Source organism: Epinephelus lanceolatus, chromosome 8 (assembly GCF_041903045.1).
Source record: "Epinephelus lanceolatus isolate andai-2023 chromosome 8, ASM4190304v1, whole genome shotgun sequence".
NCBI lineage: Eukaryota > Metazoa > Chordata > Actinopteri > Perciformes > Serranidae > Epinephelus > Epinephelus lanceolatus.
Genome location: NC_135741.1, coordinates 6,300,154 through 6,319,119, shown reverse-complemented (window position 1 = coordinate 6,319,119; position 18,966 = coordinate 6,300,154). Strand labels below are relative to the sequence as shown.

At 41.9% G+C, this 18,966-nt stretch overlaps 1 protein-coding gene across 1 annotated transcript in view; it reads left to right on the top strand.

Annotated features, from left to right (window-relative positions):
• spryd3 (SPRY domain containing 3) overlaps nt 1-18,966 on the top strand; it is an 84,720-nt gene that overhangs the window by 19,383 nt on the left and 46,371 nt on the right. The gene's annotated exons all lie outside the window — the stretch shown is intronic.

Here is an 18,966-nt window from a genome sequence, read left to right as displayed (position 1 = left end):
TCCTGTCCGTGTTTTTCCTCTTCTATCTTTGTCATCTCTCCTTTTCTTGTCTCCTTTCCTCTCTTCTCCTCCCCTCTATCTTCATCTCCTCTATCCTTAGCTCCTCTCTTCTATCATTCTCTCTTCTTTTTTCCTTCTCCTCTCAGCTGTCCTTGTCTCCTCTCCTTTCTTTCTCTTTCTTTTTTCTTCTCCTCTATCCCTGTTTCCTTTCCTCTACCTCTTTCACCTCTCCTCTTTTTGTTTCCATTCCTCTCTTCTCCTCTCCTCTATCTTCATCTCATCTCCTCTATGCTTGTTTCACCTCCTCTCATCTATCCTTGTCGCCTTTCCTCTTCAATCTTTTCTTCTCCTCTCCTCTATCCTTGTCTACTCTTCTCTTTCTCTCCTCTATCCTCTCTTTTTATTTCTCTTCCTTTCTCCTCCTTTCCTTGGTCTTCTTTTCTCTCCTTGTTTTCTCTTCTTTCACTCTTGCTCCTCTCCTCACCCCTTGTTTCCTCTCCTCTACCTCTATCTCCTCTCCTCTTTTTGTTTCCATTCCTCTCCTCTCCTCTCCTCTCCGCTATCTTCATCTCATCTTTTCTTCTCCTCTCATCTATCCTTGTCTCCTCTCCTTTCTTTCACTCCTCTGTGCTTGTTTCTGCCCCTCTTATTTTATTTCTCCTCCTTTCCTCTGTCTCCTTTTCTCTCTTTGTTTCCGCTCCTTTCCTTCTTGTTCCTCTCCCCTTCCCCTTTGTCTTCTCCTCTATCCTTGTCTCCTCTTCTGATCTTTTCTTCTCTTCCCTTGTGTCTTCTACTGTATCCTTGAGTCTCTTCTCCTGCTCTACTCTCCTCTATCCTTTCCTTTCACCTTGTTTCTCCTCTCCTCTCCTCTCCTCCATTGTCTTTCTCTTATCTCCTCTGTCCTTGCTTCCTGCCGTCTCCTCTTGTATATCTTTGTCTCTCACCTGTCCTCTCCTGTGTCCTTGTTTCCTCTCCTTCACTGTATCCTTGTGTCCTCTCCTCTTATGGATGTCAGTGGCAGTTTTCTCCTTCTTCTCGAGCCCATAGCTCTGAGCTATATTTTAAAGGGCATGGAAATATTTTTCCTCCTTTCTCACATGTGCGGCTACGCAAGAGATATTTCCAGTCTTGGTGGTTTCCGATGATTTACAGATCTATCGTTTGGTTGCCACAGACGAATTACACCTCTGTGGCTGCTTGATTGTTTGTTTCACCCAACGACACCTCGTGAACATTTGGTCAAAACAGGGAAATAGTTTTTACACGTTGTTGTTTGATAAGTGTAGATAATAACTGTTCCGGATGATAGCTATCCTTGCTGATTGTTAAAGAGCAGGGTGACGGAAAAGATTGCTGCAAGATAAATGACTTTTCTGACTGGTATGCTTTTGATGAGGCAGTTCCGAGGAGTGCAAAGCCGCAGAATGCAAAGAGCACAATGGTGATGGTAGTGACTTGTCTGCAGCTAAGACTTTGCCTTTGTGAACTGCTTACATTACAGTAGGGGGGGTGGCCACTCCTGTTTAGATAGGTGGGTATCTGATCCTAGATTTCTGCCCACTGTCATCACACCTACCTTGCCAAATATTCCCCCCCTCTTGCTTCTATTCTATCTACTCATATGTTTATCTGTTTTATAACTCTCTCTTTCTATTTCTTGCTATTGAATCTTGGTTGTCCTTGAAACTGCTCTGATAAAGTTGGTTTAAAAAGAAACTTTGTACTTTTACAGGGAGTTTACTGTTTTCATTCCTTATTTCATTTTGATCGTCCTGTATTTTGCTGTGCTCTTTGTTCCTTTTCAACTTTTTAATCACTCATCTGAAGGCCATTTGTTCAGGGTAATGAATATTCTGCCCTCATGGTTCTACTTGAGTGGGAAAACTGAAGTAAATGGATTGGATTTTAATTTGATGGCTGTGCCCTTGTTGGCTCTGTACTGCCTATAAAGAGCTTCACTGACAGCTTGATATGTGATGAAAGCAGGTGCGTCATTTTGCAAAATGTAAACATGAACTTGTAGCAAATATTCTCAATTTATTAACTTTCCTAAATGGCAACACCAGTTCAAACAAAGGTTTAGCTCTCTGCAGTGTGACATCACACTCGGTGTTAAGATAGACTCTGTTTAGTAACATGCTCGTACTTGTCGTCCTCCGCTTATCCGGGTCCGGGTCGCGGGGGCAGCAGCCTCAGCAAAGAAGCCCAGACAGTCCTCTCCCCAGCCACTTCCGTCAGCTCTTCCGAAGGAACCCCGAGGCGTTCCCAGGCCAGCCGGGCGATGTAATCCCTCCAGCGTGTCCTGGGGCGGCCCCGAGGTCTCCTTCCGGTTGAACATGCCCGAAACACCTCCCAAGGGAGGCGTCTGGAAGGCATCCTTACTAGGGATAGACCGATATGGATTTTTTAGGGCCGATGCCGATACCGATTTTTTTCCATCACCCTTAGCCGATGACCGATTATGGACTGCCGATTTTCTTGAGCCGATATTTGGGGCCGATACTGCTTTTGCTCCCTCAATTTACATCAAAAAAATGACACAATGATAACAAATATTACAGGTCTCAAGTTTAAAATAAGAAACATTTACTGAACAGTAAAAAATACTAAAACAAGATGGAAAGTTGAGGTACAACAGGTAGAATATTATTATTATTATTATCATACATTCAAATAAAAAAAAGAGTTCAGTGCTCTTAAATCTTCCAGTAATGTCTTTATAAAATAAACAAATATTTAAGCTGAAGCATAAATAAAACAACAACTACTGTACACAGTAGGATTCGCTGCATGTGCGCTGCAGGGTCTTCCGGCAACACAGAGCTGCCCGTGGATGCCTGTCTGTAAATCATGCCAGGGAAAAATAAATTTGCGAACCCACACGCATATCGGCCGATGCCGATACAAGTAAAAAACTCAAATATCGGCCCGATATATCGGCCGGCCGATGTATCGGTCTATCCTTAATCCTTACCAGGTGCCCGAACCACCTCAACTGGCTCCTCTCGATGTGGAGGAGCAGCGGCTCTACTCCGAGTCCCTCCCGGATGTCCGAGCTCCTCACCCTATCTCTTAGGCTGAGCCCAGCCACCCTGCGGAGGAAACTTATTTCGGCCGCTTGTACTCGCGATCTCGTTCTTTCAGTCACTACCCAGAGCTCGTGACCATAGGTGAGGGTTGGAACGTAGATCGACCGGTAAATCGAGAGCTTCGCTTTCTGGCTAAGCTCCCTTTTCACCACAACGGACCGGTTAAGTGCCTGCATCACTGCTGACGCCGCCCCAGTAGCAAAATGATGGTAATTAAGAGCAGAGAGTCGTATGCTACAAAATACAGAGAACCACTGGTTTTAACAATGTGACACATGACATTTATACATTTTGTACTGATTTATACTTTCAGAAATCTTAATATATATATATATACAGTACAGGCCAAAAGTTTGGACACACCTTCTCATTCAATGCGTTTTCTTTATTTTCATGACTATTTACATTGTAGATTCTCACTGAAGGCATCAAAACTATGAATGAACACATGTGGAGTTATGTACTTAACAAAAAAAGGTGAAATAACTGAAAACATGTTTTATATTCTAGTTTCTTCAAAATAGCCACCCATTGCTCTGATTACTGCTTTGCACACTCTTGGCATTCTCTCCATGAGCTTCAAGAGGTAGTCACCTGAAATGGTTTCCACTTCACAGGTGTGCCTTATCAGGGTTAATTAGTGGAATTTCTTGCTTTATCAATGGGGTTGGGACCATCAGTTGTGTTGTGCAGAAGTCAGGTTAATACACAGCCGACAGCCCTATTGGACAACTGTTAAAATTCATATTATGGCAAGAACCAATCAGCTAACTAAAGAAAAACGAGTGGCCATCATTACTTTAAGAAATGAAGGTCAGTCAGTCCGGAAAATTGCAAAAACTTTAAATGTGTCCCCAAGTGGAGTCGCAAAAACCATCAAGCGCTACAACGAAACTGGCACACATGAGGACCGACCCAGGAAAGGAAGACCAAGAGTCACCTCTGCTTCTGAGGATAAGTTCATCCGAGTCACCAGCCTCAGAAATGGCAAGTTAACAGCAGCTCAGATCAGAGACCAGATGAATGCCACACAGAGTTCTAGCAGCAGACCCATCTCTAGAACAACTGTTAAGAGGAGACTGCGCCAATCAGGCCTTCATGGTCAAATAGCTGCTAGGAAACCACTGCTAAGGAGAGGCAACAAGCAGAAGAGATTTGTTTGGGCCAAGAAACACAAGGAATGGACATTAGACCAGTGGAAATCTGTGCTTTGGTCTGATGAGTCCAAATTTGAGATCTTTGGTTCCAACCGCCGTGTCTTTGTGAGATGCAGAAAAGGTGAACGGATGGATTCCACATGCCTGGTTCCCACTGTGAAGCATGGAGGAGGAGGTGTGATGGTGTGGGGGTGTTTTGCTGGTGACACTGTTGGGGATTTATTCAAAATTGAAGGCACACTGAACCAGCATGGCTACCACAGCATCCTGCAGCGACATGCCATCCCATCCGGTTTGCGTTTAGTTGGACGATCATTTATTTTTCAACAGGACAATGACCCCAAACACACCTCCAGGCTGTGTAAGGGCTATTTGACCAAGAAGGAGAGTGATGGAGTGCTGCGGCAGATGACCTGGCCTCCACAGTCACCGGACCTGAACCCAATCGAGATGGTTTGGGGTGAGCTGGACCGCAGAGTGAAGGCAAAGGGGCCAACAAGTGCTAAATACCTCTGGGAACTCCTTCAAGACTGTTGGAAAACCATTTCAGGTGACTACCTCTTGAAGCTCATGGAGAGAATGCCAAGAGTGTGCAAAGCAGTAATCAGAGCAAAGGGTGGCTATTTTGAAGAAACTAGAATATAAAACATGTTTTCAGTTATTTCACCTTTTTTTGTTAAGTACATAACTCCACATGTGTTCATTCATAGTTTTGATGCCTTCAGTGAGAATCTACAATGTAAATAGTCATGAAAATAAAGAAAACGCATTGAATGAGAAGGTGTGTCCAAACTTTTGGCCTGTACTGTATATATATATATATATATATATATATATATATATATATATATATATATATATATATATATATATATATATATATATATAATATTTATTTACAAAGTGCTGCCTGTGCATCAGACACTCAGCACTTAATACAATCTGAGAGCCTCAAAAATTTGACCTTTAAATGGTGTACTATAGTGCAACAGTACCTCATGGCTGGGTGTGACGGCAGTGCTTTTTTAAATCATTTACTCTTTTAAAGGTCCAGTGTGGAAGATTCAGGGTGGTATCTAGCGATGAGGACTGCTCCTGGTAAGAATTTACTTCAGTATTCATAGTTCAGGAGGTTTGTACCGGGAGCTGAATTATCAGCAGAGGTCTCTTCCTCTCCAAGATGGACCAGGTGATTAAAACTGGAAAAACACTGAAAAGCTAGTTTCACAATACAAGTCAGTGTTTATCTGATGCTGTTTAGCATGCCAGAGAAAGGCTGTTAGCCTAGCAATATTTGCTCAACCTTTTTCTCTGATAACATAAGATCCAGATGTTCAGGAGGTTTTTACCAGAAGCCACATTATCTGCAGAGTTGTCTTCCTGTCAAAAACAAACGTATCAGCTGATTTAAACCAGTAAACAGTTTTTCTGAATTGTAATGGAGGGGTTGCAAACTACAGTGGCCTACGCGAAAACGCGAATAGCCCAATCTGGAGCCAGTGTTTTGTTTGTTCGTTCTGGGCTACTGTTGAAACATGGCGTTGCAACATGGCAGTCTCCTGAGATAAGGATCTGTGCCCTGTGTAGATATAAACAGCTCACTCTAAGGTAACGAAAACATGATTCTTATTTTCAGGGGAGTATACACCACAGAAAACATACTTGTTGTATTGTAGTACATTTCTGCAGATATCCCCTAAATTCTTCATGCTGGACCTTGTGATAGAGAAAAGAAAATAATTTTGATCACATGACATTAACAGACCTGAGCTCCTCTGAAAACTCAAACCATGAACACACTGTACCGAAAGATTTGATTGATCTGTTGGCTTTAGTTTTCAAGGCTTTTGTTGGACACCAATAAATTAAATGTTCCTTTACAAATGATCTGGCTTCTTGATGTGTGTGAGATTACCTCATTGTGCATGCATTGACAGATTTACTGTCTTTTTGTCATGTCTGTCATCTGAAGGTGTCTTAGGCAAACATCACGTGTTTGATAAAAATCCACATGCCACCATGCTCCTGATCCCTGCTCTACTGTTTTTCTGGAGAGGAGACATTTGGCTGGCTTTCCACTGCGTACGTGCGGCTCAGTGAGAACACGAGCCTCCAATCCTCTGCCTCCTGTTGTCACAGCAGTCGCTGTGCCCACCAACTTAATCCCCTCAGCTGCGGATGAGTGGGCCGACAAGTAAATGGACAGCACCTGAGTCTGCAGTTATCAGTTTTCCCAAGTGTACTGGTACTCCCTCACAGCCCATATCTCACGTTCCCTCCCTCCCCCTCTCTCCTCCCTCAAACCATACAGAGATTAAAACTCCTCTAGATGTATGCATCTTACTCTCTGACACACATTTTTGTGCTGTAGAGGTGCACAAAAGTTTTTTTAAACTTGGCTCCACACTGCAGTATCCTCTCCTGAGCATTTCCTTTACGAGAGTTTTAACCATGTCAATCATTGTTGAGTAATAGTCATCATAATAATCATTGCTCCGTTCCTCGTTGTACCTTTTCCAATTGCCAGAGCCAGCTGTAGTACCAACGCCCCACTAAGGTTGCCTGCTTCCTTCCTTCCTTCCTCTGGGAACAATAGTCAAGAATCCCAACATGACACTGCTCTTGGATGAAAGTTCACAACTTTCCCATCAAGTTGTTATGGTTGCAGCCTCCCAGGCCGAGCAGTGGCACCATCATGGTTGCCCCCAGTTCTCTTGAACTGAGCAGCGTGAGAAAGGAGGAAACTACGAATAACTTAATCCAAAGAAAGTTAGTGGACTGACTGAGTGGAGGCTGGCTGGCTGGTTTTGCAGGCCTGCGTCACACATGATGACTGGAGTAAAGCCTGATTTATAGTCGACCATAGAGTACTGGAGTCCCACCTTGATTTATAGTCGGGCGTCAGATTTCACACTGTAACACTAGATGCTTGTATTGTACACCAGGGTGCATCAGTAACTGTGTTAACATTTGTCATAATTGTGATATCGGGTGATGATGAGCTACACACATACATATATACGGGTTTCTCACGGCCATGAAATTCCTGGAAAAGTTATAAGATTAGAGAAAGTGTTTTCTAGGATTGGAAATGGTTTGTAATTAACAGAATGTTTGTTTGGAAAATTTTGAATACAAATCGTTATGTTCATAAATATCCCAAAACATGTCTAATGTTGTGCAATATACATTCCTTGTATTACTAATTTAAAGTCTAATGCTGCACTGACCGTTGAAACATCAACAGTATCATGTGGTACAATTTGGAGCTATCCACCCTGTCCACTGAGGCCCTGTCAATATTAGGGGGTGCATGGTTCCTTAACTGCTTCCTCCTAAGGTCCACTATCATCTCCTTAGTTTTGCTTACGTTCAGGAGTAGGTTGTTCTCCTGAGGCCAGTGGGTCAAGTCCTCTACGTATTTGTGATAGGCCTTTTCATTGCCATCTGTGATCAGGCCCACCACAGCTGTGTTGTCAGCAAACTTGATGATGGTGCTGGAGTCTGAAGTGGCCACACAGTCATGTGCGTACAGGGAGTACAGCAGGGGTCTCAAATTGCAGCCCTGGGTGCTCCAGTGTGAAGGATGAGGGTGGAAGCATTGTGTCCGCCCGCTCTCACCACCTTGGTGTCTGTCTGTCAGGAAGTTAAGGATCCACATGCACAGTGATGTGTTATCCCAGTTCCTGGAGTTCCTTTGTGACCAGTTGAAACATCACTTGTATCACGTAGCACACGTAGACCAGAGCCAGCAATGCGTCATTGCCGCACCCCTTTTTGGGGGAGAGAAACACCACATTAGGAGAGGAACAGGAAATGTCAGAAACCCTGTCTTGTTGTTGGTTAACCAAGGCTTTCACGAGATCTGAGGCAGATAAGATTGCTGAAGGATAACTAATGTCAGTTTGGGTGGGAAACAGAGCTTTGTTTAACAAGAAATAAATACATGCATACTTGTCAAAATTAAAATCCAAACACACTTCAGATTTCAGTGGCATCTACTAGGATACAAGGATCTTTTTTGGCTATATTGCTTAATAGGCCTACCCATTTTAAACTACTTAAGTAATGTCATGGAAATGGGGTGAAATATCGTGGAAAAGTTAAGGGCCGTACACATGCCGGGTCATTAACCACCTGGAAAATGTTAGGTCAGGTGTTGGGCGGTACTTTTGTGCCTTTTTTGAGCCAGCTTTCTAGAGTGCAGCACCAGGTTGCGTCTGAGGTTGCTAAGCAACCTTAACAAGCAACGTATAGCCTGTTTACCTGAAATCGCATCATCCAGGTGCTGCTTATAAGTATGTAGGCCTAATTTCTGTGGGAAAGATGTAAAGCTCTGACAACCCTGCACCAAAATGATCAGCTGTTCCATGTTTACCACAGACTGATATTTACGGAAGAAGGGAAAGATATCTGTTGACTGTGATTGATTGGTCCTTGTCACATGACATGCGGTGTGTGCTGCTGCATTCCAAAATTTGAGCTCGGTTTATCTGAAAGCACAGCCATTGCGCCCTGAAAAAGTAAGTGCTTGGAAATGCGATAGCGCCGTGACGGTGTCTGGTGTTGGAGCGCGGCTGCCGCACATCTACATTGAAAACAGTGAATTTGAAAGTGCAAAAAACAAGGCATGTGTACAGCCCCTTGGAGAGAGTTTTGAAAATTCATTGTTAAAAATGTGTGGGATCCCTGTATGTAATTAGAGTTATATTTGGTAACTTATATCATTTCACCTTGCCTCATTACTGAATAGCACCGCATGCAATTGCTGTGATTGGGTTCATTCATTCATGCAGAACAACACTTGTATGAACAGAAGGTCTGCAGCGTAAGGGCTTTGCTAGATGTGTGTTGCTGAAAAAGAGTACTGAGAGTCTTTCCTTAACTTGTTTGATGTTGCCGTCACTCTCAACAATCTCCACCTGCATCAGAAAATTGTGTAGCAAAGCACAGGCAGCACAAAGGGACCAGTCACAGTTTTTGTGTTTTCCGTGATGTGTGTCTCCATCACCACCGTTGCCCCAGTGTGTAGTTTGTGAGGAGGTGCACGTCAGCTGCGGTTCTCCCAACTCCAACATTCTCTTCAGTTTCACAGACTTCTTCAGGTTCCTAATATTCCTACAGGGTAATAGAGAACATAATCACTTCTCTGTGGTGTTCGAATGTTCTCACTTTTTTTTTAATGTGCTCTGGAAAGAATCCAACACCTGTGTCTGAACATTTTTAGACTATGTGAAATATTTATGATCATAGTGATATTATTGGTCCATTGGTTTTATGTCACACATTTTTCAAACATAGAAAGTGCTGCTTTGTGGCCCGATCGTTTTACAGAGATCTGGACTATCAAATGATGATGATTTCACTTGGCAGCCAGATTTAATCCACAATACCGACATGGACAGTGGACACCAACAGAGTTGTGTTTTTTACTGCATAGACAGCTGTGTACACACATGTACAGTCTGCATGGAAATACATTTTGGGCTGTGCGTGGACATTGTGCATCAAACCTTGTGGCAGATGAAGAACTTTACATCATGTGGACCCTCGCGGCTGTATGGACATGGAAAATATAATTTGTGCTTGGCTCATTCTGCACCTGGAGTTGTGCATGTTATTCATCAAACCTGAGAATATACTGTACTCATTTTATTAAGTACCAGACTTTTTTCTCAGGTTGAGTCAAACTGAAGGCAGTAAATGTTTTTAAACAGCTTTACTGAAAGGTTCACTGTGGAGTTTTTCACCTTTTGCTATGAATGGATCACCATTTTATCTCATGCATGTTCACACGCGTGCAGGCAGATGATGCGTTACAAAGTCCTACTAATGGTGTCACACTGTGCCCTTGATCTACAGATGGCAGTAACATGCCAAAATATTCTGCAGTGTACCAACAAAGTCATGGAAGAAGAAGACTGCTAACAAGTGAATATGAATGTCAACAAAGCTGGATTTAAAGTACTTAAAACTTGGCTTGTGGATGTTTTATGAGAAAGGAAATGCATTCAGCATGTTTTTTAGAGCTCAAGAATACACACAATGTTCTTTGGCGAGTAACACTGAATGTAAACTTTTGTTTATTTACAAGAACACCCCTCCCCCCGGGGCACATTTAATTTCTATTTCAGCATCACAAAACTATAATATCTTTTTTTTCCTGAACTTTGTGATGTTTCAGAAATCTCCCCACTGATCTCCACTTAGTGATCTCTTCTTTACTTGTGCACTTACCATTTTTCTGGAGGGCAGTCCCAGGAACTGAATGCCTCATGGGCATAGACTGTATAAAATAATGGACAGAGCCACTGTGACATCATCCCTTGGTTTGGGGATTACTGTTTTGAAGCCTTGAGTTTGGCATTTTGGCCGTCACTATCTTGGATTCTTTGAGCCAGAAGTGACCGCATTTGCACGAGAGCGTGGGGCTAACCCTAATGCTAGCTGCTAACTTGGTATTGCAGCTTCCAAATAAGATCAAAAATAGCCGCCCACAGACACCATAACGGGAAATATGATGAACTCACTGTCTTTGGTTTAGTTTTACTCACTGTGTGATGATCCAGGTGTTTCGGTTGGTTTAGAGTTGACTGATTTGCAGTATGTATGTTGAATCGAAGATGACGCTAACTGACTGTCTTGACTGTCTCGTTCAAAAATGAATACAAAATCCCCAAACAAACATTCCCCAAATAAACAGGCCTTTACAAAAACAAAGTTCAAATCAGTGGGGTATTAAACAACTTCATCAAACCATAAAAAAGGAAGATTAACCAGAAACACAGCGGTTGAAGACTGTAACCCTTTGGCGTCTTCCACGCTACACATTAACTTCAGCACACCTGCCTTTATTTAAAGGTTCCCGAGATGCCAGGTCAGATGGCGCATTAGAGTGACTCAGAAAATAATAGGAAACTAGGACTTGCTTGAAATGGCTCTAACACTTGGTTAGCATGGTGCGTTTGCAGTCTACCGTGGTTGACTTTTATGCTAAAGCCTAATATCCCAGCAGAAACCAACTTAAAACCAGTCTTTTGTGTAACACTGGTGCGTGGAGTGGAGTCCGCGCGGTCGTAAAATCTGAGCTTTGTGCGCACAGGGCTTGCGGACGTCCGCTTTTAGTCTGGGCGGACTTCCGCGGAGTCTGCTCCACGTACGTTCCACCGTAAAATGACGTATGTGGTCCGGTCGGTCTCAAAAAAAAAAAAAAAAAAAAAAAAAAAAAACCCAGTCCAAGACGGAATACTGGTACCGAACTGGTATTACCGAGAACCGACCCAACCCTAATTGACAGAGGAGAGGCGTTCACCAGACAAACTGCAGCTGTTTTCTGGAGCGGAGGAGAGGATTTTACTCCACTTCTCCCGGTCGGAGATGCTGGGTGCCCAGTAGCTGCGAAGGCTGCCCTCACATTTATGGCCAGTGACCATCATGATCTCCCTGCTCTCCAGGCCAGCTTGGGAGAGCTGTGTGGACTAACGTTAACTGATTTTGATGCTCCTCAGTCTAAGGCCACTGTTGCTATGGCGTCCCTAGCAATGGAGCAGCAGAGCAGCGATGATACCTCAAGAAATAAACACCGCAGAATTTTGAAACATTATAATTTCTGCTGTTAAGTTGTGCTTTTTAAAATGCGGGTCTATGGGGACTGACTTGGTTTTGGAGCCAGCCTCAAGTGGCCATGTGAGGAACTGCATTTTTTGGCGCTTCTGTGCTGCTTTCGTTTTCTACCCCTGGAGGTTGCCGCTTGATCATGAGCTGCTGCCGTAGTAAACCTGGTGGTAAGTACTCTCAGTGTTGGTGCAGATTTAACCTGTGGCTTCATGTTGTACCAGCTAGTCCTAAACTGAACGTAGTAAATCTGGACCTCTTGAGACATGGATAGCAAATTGCAACTTTGAACAGGTGAACGTTTTAATGAAGGTTTAGTCTCTGGACAAAAGTATTGACTTGGATCCCAGAGGATTGTTATAAAAAACCTTCCTTATTGCCCTGAATATTGCACTTGTGTCAACATACAACACTAGTTTGCCATAATAAAGTAACTGAATTTATTATTCTACATCAATATGTATTGGCATCTTTTCATGGGATTCTTTCTCTGGTGCTACTGATCTCTCACCCCCAGGATTAAAATGTTTTCTTAAGGTGGCAACCTTCCTGTAAAGCTGTAACTTTTTATGACTTTGTCAAAATAAATCATCACTGGTGGCAATATGTGCTGGCATTGGAGCCGCAAGTTAATTTGGGCAACATCTTCCCAGCAGTGGTAATGGTGATAATAAATAGAGTGTATTAAAAGGTGATGAAAAGCTCCACATGGGCAGTGAGTGATGAGTTGTGAAGGTCAACAGTGTGGCTCCATGGTTCTCACAGGTTTGGGAAATCTCAGAGGGATGATTGATTGACTAAACCTGCAGAGTGACTACGCGTGTCTCTGTTGTTGTAGGGCGTTGTTTTGTGAAATAACTGTGGTGGTTGCGTAGTATTCAAATGTTATTGCAAGCGTGTCATTCCAGATCACTGTCAGAACATAAAGGTAGTCACTTGCTATCTTGCAGAATTTTAAACACAGTGTTGCTGCAGGTGGGGATGTTGCCGTAAGGCACGCTGCATGCATTCAGGCAAATACCGTCTTGTTTCCTAACAGTAAATACTTGTTCACCTTACTCCACCTCACTTACAGTGTGCTATGGTAATTACAGGTTTTGTTTTGATTTTTACATATTTTTGATACTAAGTGTCTCTTTGAACTTCCTAACCCAGTTAAACAAGGTCAGACCCACAGCATGCACTTTTGATATCACGTGACGCATTACACGCTTCAACAAGAAAGTTGTTAAAGGTTTGTAATTAGCGAGTGATTTGTTTTGGATGCACCCTTTTAAAATAACAAAAATTTGTACACATATAAAAATGAAATGGGTGCTGGAGGTGTCAGCTGAGAACCTGCTGTTTAGGTTGAGTTTGAACATGTAAGCAATGTTTCAAAATATCAGAACTTGTAATGAATAAGCTGTAGTGACTTGCAGTAGGTTTGTTAAGGTGATTTATAACTCAAAAGGGCAAGCTAATGTAATGTGTTCACTGCAATATAAACAAAGTCATGGCATGGTTTAGGTAGAGTAATTTTAATGCCGTTCAGCACCAAAGGATGTATTAAGTACAAACATCACCTGTTTGCTGCCAGCCCATTAAAAAAGTGTCATTGACAAAGTGGCTGTAACCAGCTGTGGCATCATGGCGGTGGTTTTCAGTCCATCAGGATATTCATCTTGCTCGCCTTATGCACAAAAAAGTGACTGATGGACAAGTCAGATTTAGCTACTGGAGGGCATCCAACCGAAGTAAGAGATGAATTAGAGCGGGGAATCACAGCCTCTGGACAAGGACAAGGCCAGCTCATGTATTTTCCAAATTTAAGTGGCACATTTGGCCCAGATCATCCACATTTCAGTGTCCACATTTAAGTTTTTAAGCACATGAATTGTAAGGATTTATTATGAGAGAAGGAATAACAATGAAGACGAAATATGCAGGACTGAGATCAAACACACTTAAAAGGACCACAAGTGAAAAACATTAGAAATACTCAAAGAGGTATGTCTCCAAAATATAATGAAAATAATAGAAATTTAAAGTCTAAGATAAAAGTTAAGTAGCTGTGTTATATGGACTCAGCAGCTGTTGCGTGATGTCTAATCAGATCACAGTTCAGTTGACAAGTGAGAACCACATAATAAAGAAGAGGTCTCCTAATTTCAGTTTCACCTTTCTTTAAGTTCCCCCATTAGGTGTGACAGGAAATTGGCAGGACCACTCTCTGGGCGTTACATCTGTTTCCCAGGCAGCAGCTCAACAAAACATGGCCTTGCACACCACCATTACCATTCTCAACACTCCGAATTATAGGAGTGAGAGAGAAAGAGAGAGATTGTCAGCTATCTCAGTGAGGCATGCTTCGCTCAAGGCTACGTCTCTCTTTTTCCTGCCCTCTCGTCTCTCTCCTTCCATTACTCAGCAGCGAGACGCCAAAAAAAAAGGTGTGACTGAATGCTCATCACACCGAAACTCTGTCCTCGTCTCCCAAAAGGTCTGTTGTTGTCCAGGCATGAAAGTTCAGCAGGTTAAGGAGACTCGAGAGTACATATGAAGGTGGAGGCTAATGCTGGATGCGCTGTAACTAATATCCATGTGGACAATTAATCAGCAGAGCACTAAAGAAGTATAGAGAAAAGCAGTTGTGTTTCCAGTAGTGTGAAGAGGTTCCCTTTGTATCCATGTAGTGTAAAGCTGCACAGCAACAGCACTTTTCAGTGAGACAACAGGAAGAAGTTAGAGCGAACTTTCATTGAAGGTGTAAACAAACCACAAAAGTTTAACAAAATTACTTTTGCTTTTAGTCTATCAGCATTTTCAGTGTTTATATTCTGTGGTCAAGGCCCATTTGTGACAATTATTCTGCCATTTGATGCTGCCAGACGGACAACTGGTAGCTGATAGAATTACGTAACCGTAGACAAAGTCTTGAGTTTAATAACCCTTTAACTCCAACCCAGGACCATTTTTTTATATGGTGTGATCACCTCACATCGCCTGCCTGCCCTTTATTTCTGAAAGATAGAGTTTACTTAATCTCTATAAACAGATTCTGCACTTATACATGCATATAATGACAGGAGAAGAATTTGCTATCAGCAGCGTTGTGGTTTCTGTTTGTATTCCGAGTAGTATTGACCAATTATGTTTGAATGGCAGGTAAACAATTCATGTGGAGAGGTTGAATGCATTGACTGAAATGCAAACTTTTAACCCATCAGGCCCTTCGCTAAGTCCCACCCCTGGACACAGACTGGCCAATCATAACGTAGCATCGAGTCGACTCAGACCAGGTTCAAACAACAACACAGCAGTGCTCCATTGACTCTAATGCAGTCGTTTCAGATTTCCTTCATTTTCAGGCTGGTTTTGTGGATTTGGAGCTAAATGTTGTGCCTGGGGCACATCGTGTATTAATGACACTTGTTACCTGGAGAGGTTGGAAAAAGATATACGTTTCTTCCCTGTTCCAAAACCAAAATCAAACCCTGAAAAGTGTAGGTTAGCTAGCTACTGAAGATATAGCCTACTGAATGTATACACATGCTGCTTTTGCTTTTTAATGATTATAACAGTGAAAAAAATACTGACCCTGCTGTACAGGAACCAGTGAAGGGAAGCAGCGTTGTTTGTGGGTGAAGCCAAACACTGTTCATCTGCACACACTGCGATGCCACACAGCTGGTTCAATATCAGTGAAGTTTTCCTTTATATTCATTGTCTTGTGTGGCGATCAGCAGTGATGTGGTGGTTCACTTTTACACTGTGATCTGTAGTCTATAGTTCAGCTTTAGCTTCTAACTATCTTTGTCTTTTTAACCTGTTGTTGCTGCTGAGTCAGTTTGACATCCGGGATATATCCTTCAAACACAGACTGTAGACCTCTCTGTCTGCTTCTCTCTGGAATCACTCTTTAATTTGTCCAAAAATATGATCATATTTCTTCAGGGAGTGCAGTTGGTTACAGTGTGGGCTCCATGCTTACTCTGACAGCTTGTCATACCATCACAAAGGTGCGGGGTTTAGTGGCAGGTCAGTTGCCTATTGATGAGTTAGCTTTATATCAGCCTTTTTAGAATTTATCTTTATTCATATCCAGATGTCTGTTCAGAGAGATTAGCTGAAATGACCGGCACATGGAAGAGGAGGTCTTGGACTGGATATTCGCTAGCTACACTGGATCAGCCTAAAATATTGGCCTTACTGAGGCTTTATTGTTGTCATACAATAGCTGATGAGTTCTGAGATTGGAGTTAAGTTAATTTAAACAATCCTATATGTACTCCCCGAGAAACCTTCAGTTTAGCTGCTGTTTGATGCCAGTAAAATGTTTTCTCAAAGGCATCATGTTGAGTTTTTGTCCATCTGTATGGAGCAGTGTATTTTGATTGGATCTCCACTTTGTTTATTGTTTTTGTAATATTTTTGGCATTTTCTTTTGCCTTTATTAATAGTCCACCGTAGAGAGAGACCACTTAAAGAGGGGAGGGAGAGATCAGGAATGACATGGTATTTCCCAGGCCCATTTTTTTTTGTTTTGTTTTTTTCTTAATGATGTCCATTAACATTAACAACCTGAAAAATAAATATAGGTTATAAGTTTGATGGACAGTCATTGACAACTAAAATCTGGAATAATGTTCAATACAATATAAAACAATACAAAAAAAGCTTCTGATTGTTTAATATGGACAAAAAGACAGTGCTCGTGTAACAGTGCATTAGTGGTTGTTGCCATTGATACAGTGCTGAATTTTTGATGGAATTTGTTTTTGTAAAGATTTGTTTTATTATATAAAAAAATGTGCTCAGTTTACAGTGCAACTGCAACATGTTAGACACGTAAACATTTCCTCTTATGCATCAAAAACTAAATTTAAAAGAAAGATGAAATATACACATGTACAGATGTACAAATGTACTTGTGAAATAAAAGGGTAATTATAAACATAATATTGATACATCAACTTAAATAAATATAAAAAGTGATAATAATATGACATGTTACTGATAATGATCCTGAACATGAACATATGATGCAACTTTTCAGAGTTACAAAAACAGTGCTGTTTCCAACCACCTCTTCTGTTTTTGTTGGCATTTAACTCAAGCTTGTATCATTTACAGCTGCACACAAACTTTATAAATAGTGTTCTCAGCAAACAGTTTAATCTACCATCAAGCCGAAAGAGTGAAATTAAACTTTTTGACCGCCTCAGCTTCATTACTGAGTTATTTTCAGTTCGATGTATCACTAAGCAACAGGGGAAATAACAAAAAGGGAAAATGGTAATAACTTAATTGAGAGACTTTTTTTGACATAGATGTTGAATAGCTGTTCCCACCAAGTATGTCCTTCAAGTGGCTGGCAAGTGAATCACACACACACACACACACACACACAAATGCAAACACAAAGGCTTAATACTGAAGTAATATTGTCCACCCCCAGCTTGTCTGTCATGCTAACCTTTCAAACTGGGGGCGTATTCGTCATTGCACACATGCTCACGCATTCACAAACACATGCACTCAGATGGCATGGAAACACTGCTCAGCCTAAAGGCTTTGTGGTTGCCTAGCTGCCCACCTACTCACCTGTACCCGCCCATCTTCACCTGTTTGGATCCTTAAGACCGAAATAGACCTGAAAGTAATTGCTTTATCAGCAGGTACTGCACATGCAATCTCAAATGGCTGTTGATACTTGTAGGAGAGTCACCGTGGGCGGTTCAGTGAAGGTTTGACTGGGTTTGGAAGCCTGAATCTGTCATGGTGCCCACTTACTTAGGACATAGTTGCAAAAGCTGGTTGTGTGGTTAAGTCACCTCTGGAACAACATTGGGCCGAGGATCCTGCCCAAGCTTGATCTGCTGTGTCTTCAATCTTTTGTCTCCATCTCAACTTTCCCACTTACAAAGACTTGCATCATTGCCGTACCTTTTGGCCTGGTCTCCTGACTAACCAAATAAGCTAAACAAAGGAAGTTCAGAAAATTAAATAACAGCAGTAACTGGGTTTAATGAGAAACTTACAGGGGCACACTTCTGTTAAAAAGTTTGGAATCGCCTGCCACAAAAGCTCGATGGCTGACAATATTTCTGAGTGTTGTCGAAAGTTGTCTTTACAACAGATGTTATATTGTATGAAGGGTTTGTTGTAGACATGGAGAACAAAGCGCTGTGCAATGGCTCAACCACACTGACAATTGACAGGGAAGAAGGAGACATAGATCCTTCTGAGCACAGTTAAAAAAGAATAGCACTAAATCATCAGTCATTGCTAAAAGAAAGAGGAAGCTTAGCATCGAGATGTGAGCAGATTTCAGTGTCCACAGAATTAAAGTCTATATGTGGCGATAGCTGATGGGGGGGTGGATCGGCAAACTTTCTGTTGCTGCCATTACATAGGTTAGACCCAGCCCTAGACCTCAGGGTGCACAATTTGCCTGGGAGCACAGCTGGTTTCATCTAAAGTGAGTTGGAAAAACAATTGTTACACGAAAATGAGATTACTGTTGTAATTTATCTATTTCTATATGAATTAATGACCTCTTATATGTCACTTTCACTGTGCCTGGTGCTCTGCCGCTCCATCAGCTCCAAAAATAGAAAGTCGGTATGTGGCAGTGAATGTTGATATTGTGGTGGGCCACCACAAATAAATGCATCTGTGGGAACTCTGGATTTCAATAGGAACAGGGTCCTGATTCAGTGTTAAGTGCACAGTAATGCCTCTAACAAGTTGGAATTAACAAGCATGTTGCTTTAGCAAAGCCTTTCTTCAAACTTTTTGGGGCCAAAACAAATGAATGGCCTCTCTTAAAGATGGGGTAAAAACCCTGTCATCATAGGGACAAGACACTTTTATGCTATTCAGTTGGCGTCAAAATGATACACACATTTTTAGATTCAGTGGGACTCGCACTTTCCAAGGATATCATTAAGTCTGCTGTGCATTTTTAAACTCAGAAATCATACAAAAAATAGACATCATAACTTCAGTACTTGCCTTAAAATCATAGTTTTCTTTTTTTTCAGTATCAATCCAGTGATAGGTATCTGTACATCCATGGGTACAATGGAAACAGGAATTTCTAATTTGGCATGCTTTTAATG